The sequence below is a fragment of the Canis aureus genome, chromosome 34 (genome assembly GCF_053574225.1).
Source record: "Canis aureus isolate CA01 chromosome 34, VMU_Caureus_v.1.0, whole genome shotgun sequence".
NCBI lineage: Eukaryota > Metazoa > Chordata > Mammalia > Carnivora > Canidae > Canis > Canis aureus.
Window position 1 is genome coordinate 1,417,168 of NC_135644.1, and position 17,364 is coordinate 1,434,531.

Below are 17,364 nucleotides of genomic sequence, written 5' to 3' on the forward strand. Positions count from 1 at the left end.
TATTATTCGAAGTAGCAACAAATTGATGATTCATAAAAGTAAGTTCAACAAAAGCCTCCCGAATCACAATATGAACTAATGGAGATGAATAGTTTGCGAACAGAAATTTAACATTTTTGAAGTTCAGTAAGCCCAATTACCATGTAAATGTGCAGCAGGATAAACAAGTAGCTATATCTTGTCTTCAACATTAGTTTGGGTCTGAAAAGATGCATATAAACTCCATTTATAGGGACGCGTGAGTGGCTCAGTGGTTGAGCATCTGCCTTCAGTTCAGATAGTGATCCCAGGGTCCTGGGATTGAGTCCCACATTGGGGTCCCCACAGGGAGACCTGCTTCTCAGCCGGTGTCTCAGCCTCTCTCTCTCTCTCTCTCTGTGTCTCTCATGAATAAGTAAATAAAATCTTAAAAAATATAGATTTAAACTCCATTTATATACATTAAGTCTTTGTTTGGTGGTGGGTGGATCTTACTTTTTGGTAATGTCCTCTGTTTAAAGAAAGTTAAATGTTAAACTGCCATCATCCAGTCTCTGCTCCCTCATTGACAGGTTTATGTCACTCTTTGCCCATCACTCATTCCACTTGGATCACCCAGAACTCCTCCCTGTACCTTGAACCTGTGATATTCCATCCTCAGAACCACTGACCAATCCTTCCCTTCTGGAACATTTCTCCTGAACATTTCAGGGCATCCACTTCTTCCTATTGCTAAGATCTTAAACAACAGGGACCATCCTTCGTGTTTGTGCCCCTTAGAATCTTCATTATCAAAAAATAAAGTGCCAAGAACAAAGTTTTTGATTACTTCAGGTTAGCATGATGGCAACCTGGCAACCTCAAAGTGCCTGATACCTCTCCTCCCAACTTCCCATTAAAATTCAACATTTAAAATACAGGGGTTTATGGTTTTAACAACAACAACAACAACAAAAAAAACCTCACTAGTATATAACTTTAAGTTAAATTCTAGGGAATCCCATTATTCACTAATAATATTGCCAAATTCACAGGAATGTTCTCTTGTCATCCAGGGTTCTACGATGATACACCAACCACTTGTGCTGCCACCTGTCAAAACTTTGGATGGCCCTACTTTCAGGTATTGCACACATTACAAAAGAACATTCAGGACCTAAAGAAAGGAACATGTTTAATTTCCAATGAAGTTGAAAACAATACGAACATGTAAACAATAATAAGAAAGATTTCACAGAATGATTTATAACTTAATGTCAAATAGCTCCTGAATAAAGGGAATTTTGAAAGGGAGTCTAACAAAATACTGGCAGAGATGGACTTATGGACAAATATACAAGGTCATTTCCTTGGGACCTTTGGATACGCATTGAGCCCCCGAGTTCTTGTTCCCTGGGCCAGAAAACTAGGAGCATTAAATTAATTTGATCGGGTCCTATCAGATTTAGTGATATTAGTGATATGCTAATATTTGCCACAAACATCACACACAGACACACACACACACACACAGGTACACACATGCATGTATATAATATCTGTGGCTAACCTTATTATAACTGTATATATGTACATAGAAAACAGAATTATGTCTGATGTTATTAAATAATAGGGCTAGATTGCTCGTTTGAACTAAATAATGTTCTTCTCTAGAGTTCTTTCTTTTCTGAATCACACTGGTGCTGTTCTATTCCTACAAGTGATTGTAAAACTTGATTAGGACATCACTTATAAATAAGCAAACAGGAAAACGGCGGGGGGGGGGGGGAGGTAAACTGTTTCAAAGATTTAAGTTGTTCTAGGGACTATTTTTAGAACTCCCTGGCCAAAAACAGTTTCCATTTTAATCCCGGGCATTAATTACAAGCTTCAGGGGCAGGGATGCTTCCAAAAAGATTACTGCTGTAGACAGATGTGTCTTCTTATTTATATTTAGCGTTGTACTTCCCTGTCAGATAACATATTAATTATGCAATTATTATTACACCCTAAGGCCCCCTTCCTGACAAAATTAGTTTTCCTGTCCTAACTTATTTTTAGATTGCAAAGTAGTTAACAAGTCAATCATGTATCATCCCGATAAACGATAATAGCATTCATGAAAAAACGCTCCTAAATAATTTTACCTTAAATTCGAAGCTAAGTGGTATAATTCCTTCTTCTGATTTTCAAATTCCCAAGTCATTCGGCTGGACCCAAAAATAGGCCCTCTATAATTATTCTTTTTCCCACAGCACGTCTTTGGGAACTCATCATTGTTGTTCTATCCTTTTATGTGTCAGCTTCCTTAGCACATTACATTTTATATGAGTCACTGTTCCTTAGAGCAAGGTTTGAATGCTCAAAATGCCTACTTATATCTGACAGCCGGGTTTTTTTTCCTGAACTTTTTTATGTGAAGTGGAGCCAGATCAATTTTTATAAGCCCCAATTTTGCTTAACGAAGACATATAGGAAAGAGCATAAAATGGAAGGAAATTCACTTACTAGGCAAAAACCAGTTTTGACCTCCACTGCCTGTGTGTACCAGTGGAAACTATGAGGATGACATGATATTTTTTCTAAGGGTCTTTCCAACTTACAAATTTTAACATTTATTGGATACTGCGAAGGAGATAAATCGGATGTGGCTTGAACATGAAAGGTACTAATTTAAACTGTTTTCATTAGATTGATCTCTGATATGAGTATTGGTGCGTTTCTGGGGAGAAGTTTCCTGCCTCTTTTGCACTTTTTAAAATCTTATGTGTAACAAGGACAGTTTAAGGCGACGTGTTTAAATTCCAGCAGGAAAGCTGCTGAAAACTGTCTCTGGGGAGGTTAAAAAATAGAACTGAGACCCAGGCCTGCCGTTTGCTATGATACTAGTTTGACTCGTGTGTGTGGTTCAACGTGAACCTAATGAAAGAAGCACAGGACTGGGACTTGGGGAGCGACCACGGCTGGAGGAGAGGAGGCACGAAGTCTCCTAAACTCCTACTTTCCAAGTCTGTAGAATAAGCAGCCTTCACTGCGAGACTTGCTCAGGTCCACTCAGCTCTGAGATTCTAGAACCTCTGAAAGCAATTCTGCTCAATTAAGGACCGGGACGACATAAAGTACTATCTGAAGTTCTTCGCGACCAAGTGATTTGTGACAGTTCAAGGCTAACTTCGAATATTTTTGCGCCGCTTTATTTAGAAAATCATCACTTAGGCTCTGAAACATAATCGATGGCTAAGAGGTGGGAAAGAGGGAAAAACTAAGGAGACTATCTCTGGCTGGATTGAATTTTGGCGATAGAAGGATCTGTTTCTAGTTATCACTAAAGGTTAATAATCTGACTAAAAGTTCTTCTATGTCTCAACATAGCAGCAATATTAATTTTTAAATTTCTAATAATGTGACAAGTCCACTTTCACATTTAACTCTTAATCCAAGTGAAACTGAATCTCAGATATAAGTGTTTCCACCAAATTGATAGACAGGTGTATTCACACTTTCCATTAAATATTTAGTCTTTTCTATTACTGATTTGAAATTTAACTAAATTGTTGTATTTATTAAGTTCTATTAACAAAATTATTTTTTGTTTTTGTTATTTGCTCAGTTAAATTTTAGAATTATTTATCACCTTGGGGCGCCTGGGTGGTTCAGTCAGTTCAGTGTCTATCTTCGGCTTACATCGTGATCCCAGGGTCCTGGGATCGAGTCCCGCATCAGGCTCCCTCTCCCTCTGCCTACTGCTCCCCATTCTGTGCTCTTGTGCTCTCTCTCTCTGTCAAATAAATAAATAAAATTTTTTTTCTAAAGAATTATTCATTACCTTAATAGCATGATATTTATAGATTATTTGGGAGATAATTAAGCAATTAAGCATCTTCATATATTTTAGTTTTACATCTACTAACACACAATGACTATTTATTGAAAATTATTTTATGGCTATAAAATAATTATATATTTTCTTCTAAATGGCTTTATCTGCAGGAGGAGTATTTATTCTTGAATATTGGGTAAGACTTCCCCAACAGAGCAGGATGACATTTTTCTCAGAAAATATGAATAGTGCTGAGAATCAGTAGTGAGTCAGTTTGGTTAGAATAGTAAGAAGTAAATTGAGGTAAAGCTGGAACTTGATGTTTGTAAATTGTATTAAATTACTCCAGAAAAGTTGTATCTCTAGTATTTTGAACCATGCTCAACAGATCAACTCCATGCATGATTGTCCTACCATCCCTTGTAAGTGTTACAGCAAACTGTCCCATTGCTCAGAGTTAAAAACAGATGAACTAGAAGACAATTTTTCTAGGAGATATGACCTATTATAAATATAGGTATAAAAACATATAAAATACATTCTTAAATGTAGTTTTTAAAGAATCAAAGGATTTAATTCCTAATAGTTAGAATGTCCCCCCAAATACCTGTTCTCATCTTGCTGTATAATGAGACATGTTTCCAATAAAAATGACTGAAATAAAAATTATGAATTCAACAAAATGAATTTAGCACAACTGATGAGGAACAGTTGTTATATATACTTGTTATTTATGTTAACTTACATATGTCACATGCAAATTTAAGAATGAATCTAAGTCAAACACCCACCTCAAAACTCAGTGTTGCCATGATCAAGTGCCTTGGTATCCCTTAAAAATATGTTTCTCTGAAAACTCCTTTCTAATTCACTTTTAACCTAACTCTCATCCCTGAAATAGCCCTTTCCTTCCTTGACCTTCATAAAAAGTTGTATACATATAAATTGCTTTAGAGCATAGTAGACTTCATTGCAGATTTTCATAATGAAAGACTCAGAAGAAACTGACACGCTAGCAATGCAAACTTCAAATCACTTCAAATTAAATGGTGAACATCGCCATTTTTAAATTTTCACCTATCCCCCCAGTATCTTATATATTTCCAGCCTCTCTCCACTGTTCTGGATCCACTCTGACTTTCTTTATTCTTTCTCTTTATCACCTATTTGCCTGATTCCTTTCCAGAAGAGACAATAATACATTTTCTGATACTGATTTATGGAGACAAAATTTTTTTATTTGAGCACCTGCTAACATTTATGGCCATGTGCCTGCTCCACTCCAAGTGTTACTATTTTATTTTATTTTATTTTATTTTATTTTATTTTATTTTATTATTTTATTTTATTTTATTTTATTTTATTTTATTATTTATTTATTTATTTATTTATTTAAAGATTTTATTTCTTTACCTAATCTCTACACCCCTGCTGGGGCTCAAACTCAAAACCCTTAGATCAAGAGTTGCATGCTGTATCAACTGAGCCAGCGAGGGGCCCGATGTCATCTTTAATGTATTTTATCCAGAAAACCCAGTTCCTTCCATAAGATGATTTCTGATGCCAATGTTATGATAATAATTTAAGTTGTTATGAGAATTTTAATACTCACTTCATATTTAATAGCTAAAAAAGTTGTCATTGAAATTTAATAGAAATCACACTATATGTAGTGTAGATAGTATGAATTTTCATAAATTTATTTACTTATCATCTGTTCCTTTTCACATTTGCTTTACATTAAATTATAATTTAACCCTTAATCATTTTTCTGACTGTAGTACTCAGCATAATGGTTCTCAAATGCAATGCATTTTTATTTAGGTAGAATTGAATTTCATCATCTAATATGTCTTACACTTTAGACCAGTGATCTATAAACCAGGGTGTGGATACTCCTAAGGGTAGGCAGCAACAGCTTATTTTATAGGAATCAATTTTTATATCTTTAACCTTCATTTAAACCCCATTGTAACTCTTGCCATTAGAAAATCCCCAGGGTTCAAGCTGTAGGCCAGTTCTTCATTTTTACCTCTCCTTTCTTATAGTCTTCCTTTTTTTTTTTAAGATTTTATTTATTTATTCATAGAGAGAGAGAGAGAGAGAGAGAGAGAGAGAGAGGCAGAGACACAGGCAGAGGGAGAAGCAGGCTCCATGCAGGGAGCCCGACGTGGGACTCAATCCAGGGACCCCAGGATGATGCCCTGGGCTGAAGGCGGCGCTAAACCACTGAGCCACCCGGGCTGCCCTATAGTCTTCCTTTTACTTCTTTACGCACACACACATGCACACACATGCACACATATATGTGGGCATTCTTTCACACTTTGAGTCTTACTACAAAACATTTCTGCAAAGTGCTAACAATACGTTAGGCCATAAATAAGAGGACAGGGACAATGTTGACATTGATGCCACCCAGGCCTCCTTCAAAATGAGTTCACCCTTTTCTTCATTTCATTTAACTATGTATTAATAATATAATTTTACTTTTGCATTTAAAAATCATGTTTCAAAATTTATAATAAATTTACTATGATTTGATCTAGAGTATAAATCCTAAAGCCAAACTACCTGGTTGAAATCCTGAATCAACCACTTTTTAATCACTTTGTGAAGTTAGTAAACCTACTTGTTCCTCACTTTCCTCATAGGTAAACCTGAGAAAAACATTGTACTTATCATACATGCTTTTTAATAAGGTGATCATAAAGTCCAAAAACCAAATATTACTTTTTAATCTGTTATAAGTGAGAAATTATTAGTATTGTATTTTAGAGAAGGAGGAAGAAAGAAGGGGCAGGGGCAGAAGGAGAGAGAGAATCCTAAACCTAGGGAAGAGCCCATCCTGGGGCTTGATTTCTCAACCCTGAGATCATGACCTGAGCCCAAATCAAGAGTCGGTTGTTTAACCAACTGCGCCACTGAGAAAAATCATCTATGATGCATCATTTATGTTTTCAGACTTGGTGGCCACCCTGTACCTAAATTGATAGAAATAGAGATAGAGGTCTTTAGTACTATCAAGGCTTGGTATTTGGTAAACTTTTCAAAAGTGTTAGCTACTATAATATCAACATCATCATTATTATTATTTCTAATAAAATCATAATGGTAATACAATCAGGTAGGATTTTTAAAAAGCATTCATTGGAAGTCATTTGGATGGGAAAAAATTTTTAATAAAATTTCGCCAAGGTACATATTTTGTTGCATAGAAGATTTTGAGAAACGAAGACTTCATTGAAAATCTTCCTATAAAAAGATTAGAAGAGGCTTGCATAGTAGCCATGTAGTGACTTCAAAGGAAAAGAAAGACAACAAACATTGCAGTCCTTAAAATGTCCTGCTCACTCAGTGATCGATTTTCTGCCTCTCTCCATCTTTCTGGCTTAATTACAGTAAGACTAATCGGATCTGGGGTAGCGTGACTAGATACTACATATATCACATGGAAGTGTGCCGTTGGTGCTACTAGTAAGTAAAACAAATATATGGCTTTACAAGCAGTGGGTTGGAACATAGCAAAATGTTTCTCTTTTGTTATTAAGGATAATAAATCATAGGGAGGTTAAGAAAGTTCCTTTTGAAACCGGGGCTTATAATTCTATGTATAATAATTTATATCTGTAATTTCTGATTATTAACAAACAGCTTACTTTTTTTGATAATGAAGTTTTATTTTTGATAATGAAGAACTTAACACATTCGCAAAAAAACATAAAGAGGTTGCCATTAGCTATGGGAAAACTCCCTAACCTTCTACCAAGATGCATGGACTCATAAAGTCAGCAATCAGCTGTACAGAGAGTATCTTATGGAGGGATTGTTAAGATATTTAACAAGCTTGTTCAGTGGGATAGATCCATCCTTATGACTAAGAATCAGACCCTTCAGGCCAAATTCCAGCCAGAATCTGTCAGACTCCAGATGAATTCTAATAGTTGATGGGATGTGGATTTCCCCTGTCTAGGAAAACCCCACATTAAAAAAAAAAAAAATTGCCTCCCCACCCCCCACCAAAAACATTATTTGTTTTGCTCCGATATCTTATTATTGTTTCATTTGTCTTCCATCCTATCTCCCAGACCCTCCTTAAGCTTCCTTTCAAACCAAATTACTTATCTTTCTTTGGTATATATTGATTTTGACAAAATCTTTCATCTTCCCAGAACATGCACACCCTAGCCTGAGTGTGACAAAGTAAAATTACCAATTACATCATGCCACTTCATTTATACCTATCAGGATTATAAACGAGCTGCTTATTAACTTCCAGCCCGCTCTTTCTAAACTGCCCATATTTATATCTCTCTGGGATTATCTCATTTTCTGTTTATGTTACTCTATTAGTCACAATATACTTATAAATGCCAGATGGGGGGCGCCTAGGTGGCTCAAAGCAGCTGCCTTTGGCTCAGGTCATGGTCCGGGGTCAGCCCAGCCCAGGGCTCTCCTTCCGCCCCTCCCCCTTGCTCAAACTCAAAAGCACACACACAATCTCTCTCAAATACATAAATAAAATCTTAAAAAATAATAATAATAAATAGTGCCAGTTGGGCAAGGCTTCCTCTTAGTGGCTTGCTCCGTTAATGTATAGAATTCTGCTAATGTATTTAATGATATGCTATTTATATGTCTACTAATCATTAAAAAGCTGAAAAAACATTGACATGTATTGCTTCCTGGAAGAGGGAGCAAAATTTCTACCTAAAGCAGTGGAAAAATGCCTAGGACCTAGGAATTAAAAAAGGATGTGGCATATGAGGAAAGCACAGTCATTTATTGTATTTTACAGGAAATTCCTGCTGTGGCTAAAAGTTCTTTGCTCTCTCAGACTGCTGTAGATAGAAGACAAAGGAAAACCAACACAAATTGTTGTAGCTTTTAATATGCTGAATCTGAAGTTTGCCTGCCATGAGAAATAGACTCTGGATTTAAAGGAAACTAACGCTATGATTCAATAAACCTGGCAAATAGACCTGGTGACAATTAGTTAATTCAAGACAGCCTTTAGGCCCACTTTTATTGTTTTAGGCTGTTTTATAGGACATCCAAACCTCCAGATGAAAATTCAACTCTCTGTCAACTGTTTTGTCTACATGACACCAAAGAGTAAGAGAAACTTACGTAACCAATAGCTATCAATTCCCACCATGAAGATTGACCTCGTTGGGCATGTCCACATTTAAAAAAAAAAAAAATTTGGCTACTGTTCATGAGGCTTTCAGCAGGACAGCCCCTATCTACGAGGAAAAATTATGCCCCGCTGAAGTTATTATTTTTTATTATCTCTCAAATAGAGGAGACTTGGTTTTTTTTTCACATTTACTGCAGAATTGGTAACAAATTCTAGGTTTAAATCATTTGGGATTCCACTTTAAAGAGTGTGCTAATCATAGTTACTTATTTCCAGGAAAAGTTTATTATTCCCTATTTACTCTCAATTTTTTCCAAAGTCTTTGGACATTCAGTAAAGGATCCAGAAAACAGTGCTGTGACACATAGACTCCACATCACTGGAAACACTAACACACATACACACATAAGGTCACAAAATACTTTAGAATGAATTTTCTCATCATAAGTGTAAATTTTCTGAATCATAGCAGACCTTAGAATTTATGGTTATATCCTGATCATAAAAATATTCCCCAATAATATCCTATAGGATAAGTTTTGTGTTTTCTTTCCAAGGGAAAATAATATTGGATACTTCTATAACATCTCAGATTCTACATGACGTTTGATAGAATATTCGGTGGAAAATTATGCATAAATATTCATACATACATAGATGTAACCTTGAAGAATGTTAGCTGAACTTCAAATGCGTTCTGAGGGAAAATTTCATGAAACAAAAACGAAGGGAAAGAAGTGTGTTCACAAAGATATACTAAGCTAAAAAGCATCAGACTATCTTTTTGGTCTACATTTTGTAATGCCTGGTTTGGAAAGGCCTGTATATCCTTGTAGCCATAAAAATTCTTCTAGGGGCACCTGGGTGACTTAGTCGGTGAAGCATCCAGCTGTTGATTTTGGCTTAGATCATGATCTCAGGGTCCTGGGATGGAGCCCTGTGGGGGCTCCCCACTCGGCAGGGCATCTGCTTGAGGATCTCTGTCTCTCCCTCTGCTTGTCCCTCTGCCCCTCCCCCTGCTTGCACACGTGCACATCTCTCTCTAATAAATAAATCTTAAAAAAAAAGAAAGAAAAATTATTTTATTACCTTCTATTATTATTGCCTATTACTGTCTTTGAAGGTCAAATTAATCTTTGCTAAATTTTAGCAGGGAATAGGGAATAGCTATGTTTTCTCCCATAAGCCCTCTCTATCTAAATATTGTAATGTAAATAGAATTGGAATTTCTATTGGATTATAAATCTGTAACTTAGAAGTCTTTGCTACCATGTCTGGCACAGAGCTTTCAAAAGCCTCATATTCGATACTCTAAAATATTAGCTTTAAAGCTTTATAGGACCACAGGTATCCTTACAGATTTTTGATACAACCCCCTACATTTTTTAAATGAAAAAATTGAGAAACAAGCAAATAAAAAAACCGGTTAAAAGAAAGAAAATAGTAACCTCGTATCACAACCAAAATTAACATCTGTTTCTTTTCAATATACTTGTATTGACTGTTGTACACAATGACTGCAGATGACATCATCATGTCTTTTAGAAATTATCTATAGATAACACTCCATTCTTCACATAGACTTAATCTTTCTCCATGTTCTTCTGGATGTTCTCTAATATGGTGAACTTGAAACTTTAAGCATTGTCTCATGAAGGATATTGTTATCCTTAGGATATCACTCTCATTAGATTTGATAAATAAACCCCCTTCATTATGCTCCCAAACAGCCACATCCTGTTAAATCTAGACTTCAAGAAATCACACTGTTTTAGGTTTCATGTCCCATCCAATGTCCCCTAAGTTCGTCAAGTTATTTTCTAACTGGGCTCACATCATATGCTGATGCGTCTTAAACTTCAGGAGAGTTGTTGCCTCAAGATCTCTCATGCGGTTTTACAGCCAACTCTGTTCAAATAAGCACTGTGATCGTATCTGTTGAAAAAAATCTGAACTATCAAATTTTTGAAATTGCTCTCCATCACCTGACATGATGAAAATGCTACCCAATGAACAGACAGTGCACACGTGTGTGTAGAGACTTTGTGGCCATGGTGTCTATTTCAGGTCTCGTCATTTTATTGTATTTCTTTTCCCTTTATGTAACAACCTACTTCGCACTAGGGCCTTAAGAAACTCACCAGGCAATAAGTTTTTATGTTGAAAAAGGTTTCAGATAAAATGTATTTTATATGGAAAATAAAACCAGAGTGAGCAGGGGCATCAAGCTGATGTCAAACATTGGTGAAATAGAAAAAATAGAGACAAAGCACAGACTGTTCATTACATATAACTCTTTTAAGTCATTGATTTTTAAATCTGCCTGAACCTATATATAAATATATATTTTTTACTGAAATCTCAGTAATAAAGAACACATGACCATTTGTAGTTATAAACGGTTGTGCACATTCTATCTTGAAAATGCTGTTGGCTCCGTTCACAGGATTTTGCATATCTGGGATGATTTCTCTGACACAGCATAGGGTAACAAATAGGGATTTGAGTTAGGGGGCATGTTGCTAGTCTCTCTTCTGCCTCTGACCAGTTGCATTAATGTGGTCAGAACATTTCACTTCCCTGGTCCTAAGTGTCCTCATCCATAAAGTAAATGTTTTGTACCTATTTGATCTTGTTTTGTGAAATGATGATATTTAAACAAAATAATAAACACAATACATATAATTGGTTTGCGTCAAATACAAGCTTTTATTCCTATTATTATTAATGAAACCATTAGGTTCTTTTAATTTCTATGAATGGCATGGAGTTAAGTTTTGGCGGATTATGTTCTATTTTGAATCATTTCACTACTCTGTTTCACTAGAATTCTATGTAAAATATGGGTACTTACTGTGGGTAGCTAATATGAAGGTAAAATACTGAGTTGAAAGTGTCTTCTATAATTAATTCTCTTCAGCTGTTAACTGGTCATACATGTATGGCTTATAGATATCTCACTACATAATCTTCAAAAAAAATCATGTTACATACTGTTTGGCTTTTTATGAAAAAAAAAAGATACTTTCTGGAGTCAGAAAGATCTCAAATTGTATGTGATTGCTAAAATGAACAACCTCAAGGCAAAAATTGCATAGCATTACTTATTATGGTCCATTTTTTTTCTCGAAGTATATTTTAATGCTCTTAATATAGGCAAAGAAACCAAGTTGAATATAAGAGAACAGTAAGGATTATTTCTTTTCATATCCTCTCTGTAGGATGTACCATGGTGGTGCACACACAGTAAGCAAATGCTCCACGATAATGGATCTTTTAGTGAAGGTTTTGTTCTATAGGGGTGGGAGGGGGAGCATATGTTTCATATAAACTTTGAAATAGTGCTGATAAATATCATAGCCAGTGACTATTTGGGAGAGTGAAATATAACAGGGTCCAAAGGTAGTTCTGGTTAACAGGTATATTTAGGAGCCAGAGAGTCTCAGGTTGGAATCTTAGCTTGCTAACTTCATGAGTGAGATGACTTTGAGCTTTAATTTCCTTACCTGGAAAAAATAAGAGAGAGAATGTAATAAATTGAATGTGATAGTGTGCTTACGGCGCCTATGACTATGCTTAGCAAAGTAAACAATAAAGAGTAGTTATTACTATGTAAATTATCCTATAATCCTGATTGTAATTGTTATAAATAACATTGAATTAAACCTTGGTTTACAGTCATTTATTTTAGATCGTATTTAGATAATATATCTATTTTTGATATTTTGATAATGGATTAATTGAATGCTACCTCAATGAATCCTGATAATTTCTGCTTTCCTTTTATTAATTAGAGGAACCAGGATGAGATGCCCGGTCCAAAGTTTACTTCCTAGTACCTTGCACCAGCATCTATACACTTGAAAAATATACAGAGGGACTTTGAATGTTACTGAAGAAGAAAATAGTAGTTGTTTTCTTTTGTGAGAACTAACCTGTGATGAGGAAAACATAAAGACCGAGTATGGCCTAGTGCCTATACTTTACTGGTCATTTGAATTGGTTTGGGGATTCTAAGGACCTGAAGATGGAAGCGACATTTTCATGAGAAAATTAGTAAAACTCTGGTCAGGAATTGTTCAGGGGGCAGTACAGCAGAGGGTCAAGTTAGAGGCCTTTTTTCTTTAGAGGCCGTTTTCTACCATTTCTGTGCAGAACACAGAAGGATGCTGGTGCCTCTAGATTTGAAGACTTTGAGAGGATTAGGATAGTCTTTGTGATATCATTGCCAACTTGAAGTAGTAAGTCATGGCAAGATTAAGGTCACTACAGTGATTCTTAGGGCAGAGGACATAGACCAAGGAAGTTTGAATGCTGGAGAACAAATGGTGTGGGTTGATCCTTTGAAAGAGACTGGCTTGTGAAGCATCTCTAGGGATTTCAAGGGACACTTGAGACTTTGCAGGATGCTGAAGGACCTGGGTTCTAAGGGGGAGACAAAATCAGAAATTTGTGGATTATTGATAACATGACTTAATATCCATAGGCTTCCAGGGTCCAAGAAGATTTCAGCCACACGAAAAAGAGTGTTTTAGTCTTAGTCTTAATTTAGTCTTAATGACAATTAAGATATTTCAATAGTGTGGAACCAAGAGGTTTCAAGGCGTTTGGATTTATGGAAATAGTATGTGAACTATGGGATTACTCACTTGATTCAAAGTGTCTTGTGGTTTCACGTGAGTCACCTGGCAATAAAGAAAGTGTGTGATGCTTCCTAATAAAGTCATCTTCAGATCGGAAAAAATGAGGGTAGCGACTTCCACGTGGGAGGTCTTGCTATTGCTCTACGAAACCCTAAGGATTAATCTATTCATGGCTTGGATAGCTCTAGCTAAGAAGGCAACATGTAAATTCTTGTAAGTCAGCATTCACAAGTCAGCAGTTAGTGTGTTCAGAGGAAACTCTCCAATGGCTTTGAAACCCTTAACTCAATTATTTCTTAAAACCCATGCAAAGCTTTCAATATTTGCTATAAGTCTACTTAGAGATAAACTCCTAGACGTGTATTATTGATATATTGATGTGGAAATAATTTAAGACTAGATATTAGAAATTTTCTTTCATTTCTTGTCTGAACACAAGCCTTCCCCAACACTCTACTGTCTTATATCCCTTTCAGGTACATTTCAGAATTCTTTTTCTTTTTCTGAATATACCACTCAAACATGTAACACTCTCGAAAAGTAAACTCATATTATCTCCTGTTGGGTTTGGACTCCCAATTCGGTTGTATGAACCCTTAAGGATTTATTTTCCTCTTGGAAGTAGTTGACAAGAATTTATAGTCAGTTTCAATGTATTCTTTTAATAGATGTTTTTTGGCCTGGCGCGCTCTTTGTAGCTGTAGGCAAACACATGAAACTTGGCAAAGGCATCATGCATGCTCTTCATCACAGAGACAGCTGCCTCTCCCTACTGGTCCCCTTCTTTTCTTTTAAAAATTTATCAAAAGGAGAAGAAAAATTATGAAAAAGTATGAGTAGTGGCCTATTTGAGCTACACTTTCAGCCAGGTTCCTTATAATGTTATATCTACACTTTGAAAAAATAATGTTTCTATAAAGAAGAGATTTTTCCAACATACACATTATGAACATTAAGTCATAATATCATGAAAAAACTTTGATCTCACCCAGAACTAGTTATTTAAATGATTTTTTTCGTCAAACTGAAGCTTGATACAAAAGACTGACTTCTATCTTGCATTCATTATCTTGGAAAGATATGATCTTTTAAAAACATGAAATAATAGATTTCATTAACTTCAATCACTCCATGAAAATGATTTTTAATGTTCTTATACTGAAAGCTCTCTTAGAAATGTTACCATCAAAAATTAATAATAATAAAAACAAAACAAAGAAATGTTAGCATCTATTAATTTTATAGATTTTGGAATCACAACTGAAGGTTCAATGATTAGTAGGGCAAAGGTAAGCTGGTATTTGAGCCAGTCTCTGCTTCCAAAAAAGATGAGCATGTGACTCCAGAACTAAGAGTTATTAATTATAGTATTTTTTGAACTGTTATATTTAATGGCTTAATATTATGCTATTCATCTTTATAATGCTGTCAGACAGATACTATAGATCCTTCAGAGGTAGATTTATGCTTCTATTAAAATAATCTAAGGAAGGCCTTTTAATGCCTTTTAATTTAACCGCACGTATAGTACGAATTGTTCTTTTGCAAATTAAAATATATTTCTTTGTTCTAAATTGTGAATAAATGAAATGGCCCATCCATCAATAAGAAAGTGTTTTAAATGAGATAATTTATAATAATACCATTTATAAAGTTCTTGGAAATTGTTCCAAGGTTTCTAAGGTTTCACTTTAGATTCAGGTTCTGAGAACTGACTAAAACCTAACTATGTTAGTCTGCTAGAGCTGCCATAAAAAAAGAAAATCGCAGATTGGGAGGCTTGAGCAAATAAATTAATTTTCTCACGGCTCTGGATGCTGAAAGTTCAATATGAACGTTTTGGCTGGTTTGGTTTCTCTTTAGGCCTCCCTTTTTGGCTTGTAGATGTCCACCTTCTCACTGAGTCCTCACATGGCCTTTTCTCACTGGGTGTGCATCCCTCATGTCTCTTCCAGTTCCACACTTACAACCTCATTTAATCTTAATTTTATCTCCTTAAGGACCCTGATTCCAAATATAGTCACATGGTGGGTTAGGGCTTCAACATGTAAATTTTTGGAAGAAAATTTAGTCCATAAAGCCAACAGTTTCTAAGAAATTATTTCAAAAAAAGATGTAATAGGTAAGAGTTACTTTAAAAACTTGTTATCCTAGATAATAACTGAATTGAATCCTTAAGTAGAAAAAAATCATGTCCTCTATATGCCAATAACTCCCTTATTCATTCATTCATTCATTCATTCATTCATTCATTCATTCATGAGAGACACAGAGAGAGAGCGAGAGAGGCAGAGACACAGGCAGAGGGAGAAGCAGGTTCCATGTAGGGAGCCCGACGTGGGACTCGATGCCAGAATCCTAGATCACACCCTGGGCTGAAGGCAGCGCTAATCCGCTGAGCCACTGGGCTGCCCATAACTCCCCAATTTAAATTGTTGTGTAGGAACATCTTACAAATCAGTCCTTCAAAAAAGGAATTTTTTCAGCCAAATATTTCATGAGCTATACATAATTAAAAACCCTTTAATGACTGAATGTCAAATTCAGATCAGAGATACTAGTAGTTTCCTACCAGAGACACTATTAAATGCCACAACGGTTTATGAAAAAATCTTCTGTATATCAGTAAGCATACTTTTCAGATCTATCTTTCTCAGATTCTTCAAAAAGATTTCTCTGTCCTTCATTCCTCAATATTTTTCAAGCATGCCCCTTTAAAGAACAAATTTATTTTGTTTGCTAATCGTGGCCTGAAGATAGATCTGCTTCCTGACAGACGCATTTTGAGAAATGACCTTGGCTATGCTCATTGTTTCCTAGGGGTTCCCAAAACCTCTTTTCTGGTCAGAAATTCAAAGGCAAGCATATAAGCACTGATTTTAGCCACATTCCCAACATTTAGGAAGCATTTATCTAAACATTTATCTAGATTGTCTAACGTGGAATGGCCTTAGATCCTATATATATATATATATTTTAATAAATTTATTTTTTATTGGTGTTCAATTTAGCAACATATAGAATAACACCCAGTGCTCATCCCGTCAAGTGCCCCCCTCAGTGCCCGTCACCCATTCACCACCACCCCTAGTTCGTTTCCCAGAGTTAGGAGTCTTCATGTTCTGTCTCCCTTTCTGATATTTCCCACACATTTCTTCTCCCTTCCCTTCTATTCCCTTTCACTATTATTTATATTCCCCAAATGAATGAGACCATATAATGTTTGTCCTTCTCCGATTGACTTACTTCACTCAGCATAACACCCTCCAGTTCCATCCACGTCGAAGCACATGGTGGGTATTTGTCGTTTCTAATGGCTGAGTAATATTCCATTGTATACCTAGACCACATCTTCTTCATCCATTCATCTTTCGATGGGCACCGAGGCTCCTTCCACAGTGTGGCTATTGTGGACATTGCTGCTAGAAACATCGGGGTGCAGGTGGCCCCGCGTTTCACTGCATCTGAATCTTTGGGGTAAATCCCCAACAGTGCAATTGCTGGGTCGTAGGGCAGGTCTATTTTTAACTGTTTGAGGAACCTCCACACAGTTTTCCAGAGTGGCTGCACCAGTTCACATTCCCACCAACAGTGCAGGAGGGTTCCCTTTTCTCCGCATCCTCTCCAACATTTGTGGTTTCCTGCCTTGTTAATGTTCCCCATTCTCACTCGGGTGAGGTGGTATCTCATTGTGGTTTTGATTTGTATTTCCCTGATGGCAAGTGATGAAGAACATGTTCTCATGTGCATGTTGGCCATGTCTATGTCTTCCTCTGTGAGATTTCTGCCATATATATATTATA

The 17,364-nt window shown here is 36.0% G+C and overlaps 1 protein-coding gene across 4 annotated transcripts in view; it reads left to right on the plus strand.

Moving 5' to 3' along the window:
- Positions 1-17,364, plus strand: part of CALCRL (calcitonin receptor like receptor) — a 100,329-nt gene that overhangs the window by 18,528 nt on the left and 64,437 nt on the right. For 3 of the 4 annotated variants that reach the window (XM_077883519.1, XM_077883520.1, XM_077883518.1), the window contains one exon: positions 1,035-1,102. The exons of the other annotated variant lie outside the window; for it this stretch is intronic. The gene's annotated coding sequence lies outside the window, so the exon portion shown is untranslated. The remainder of the gene's footprint in view (positions 1-1,034; positions 1,103-17,364) is intronic. 4 annotated transcript variants of the gene reach the window in all.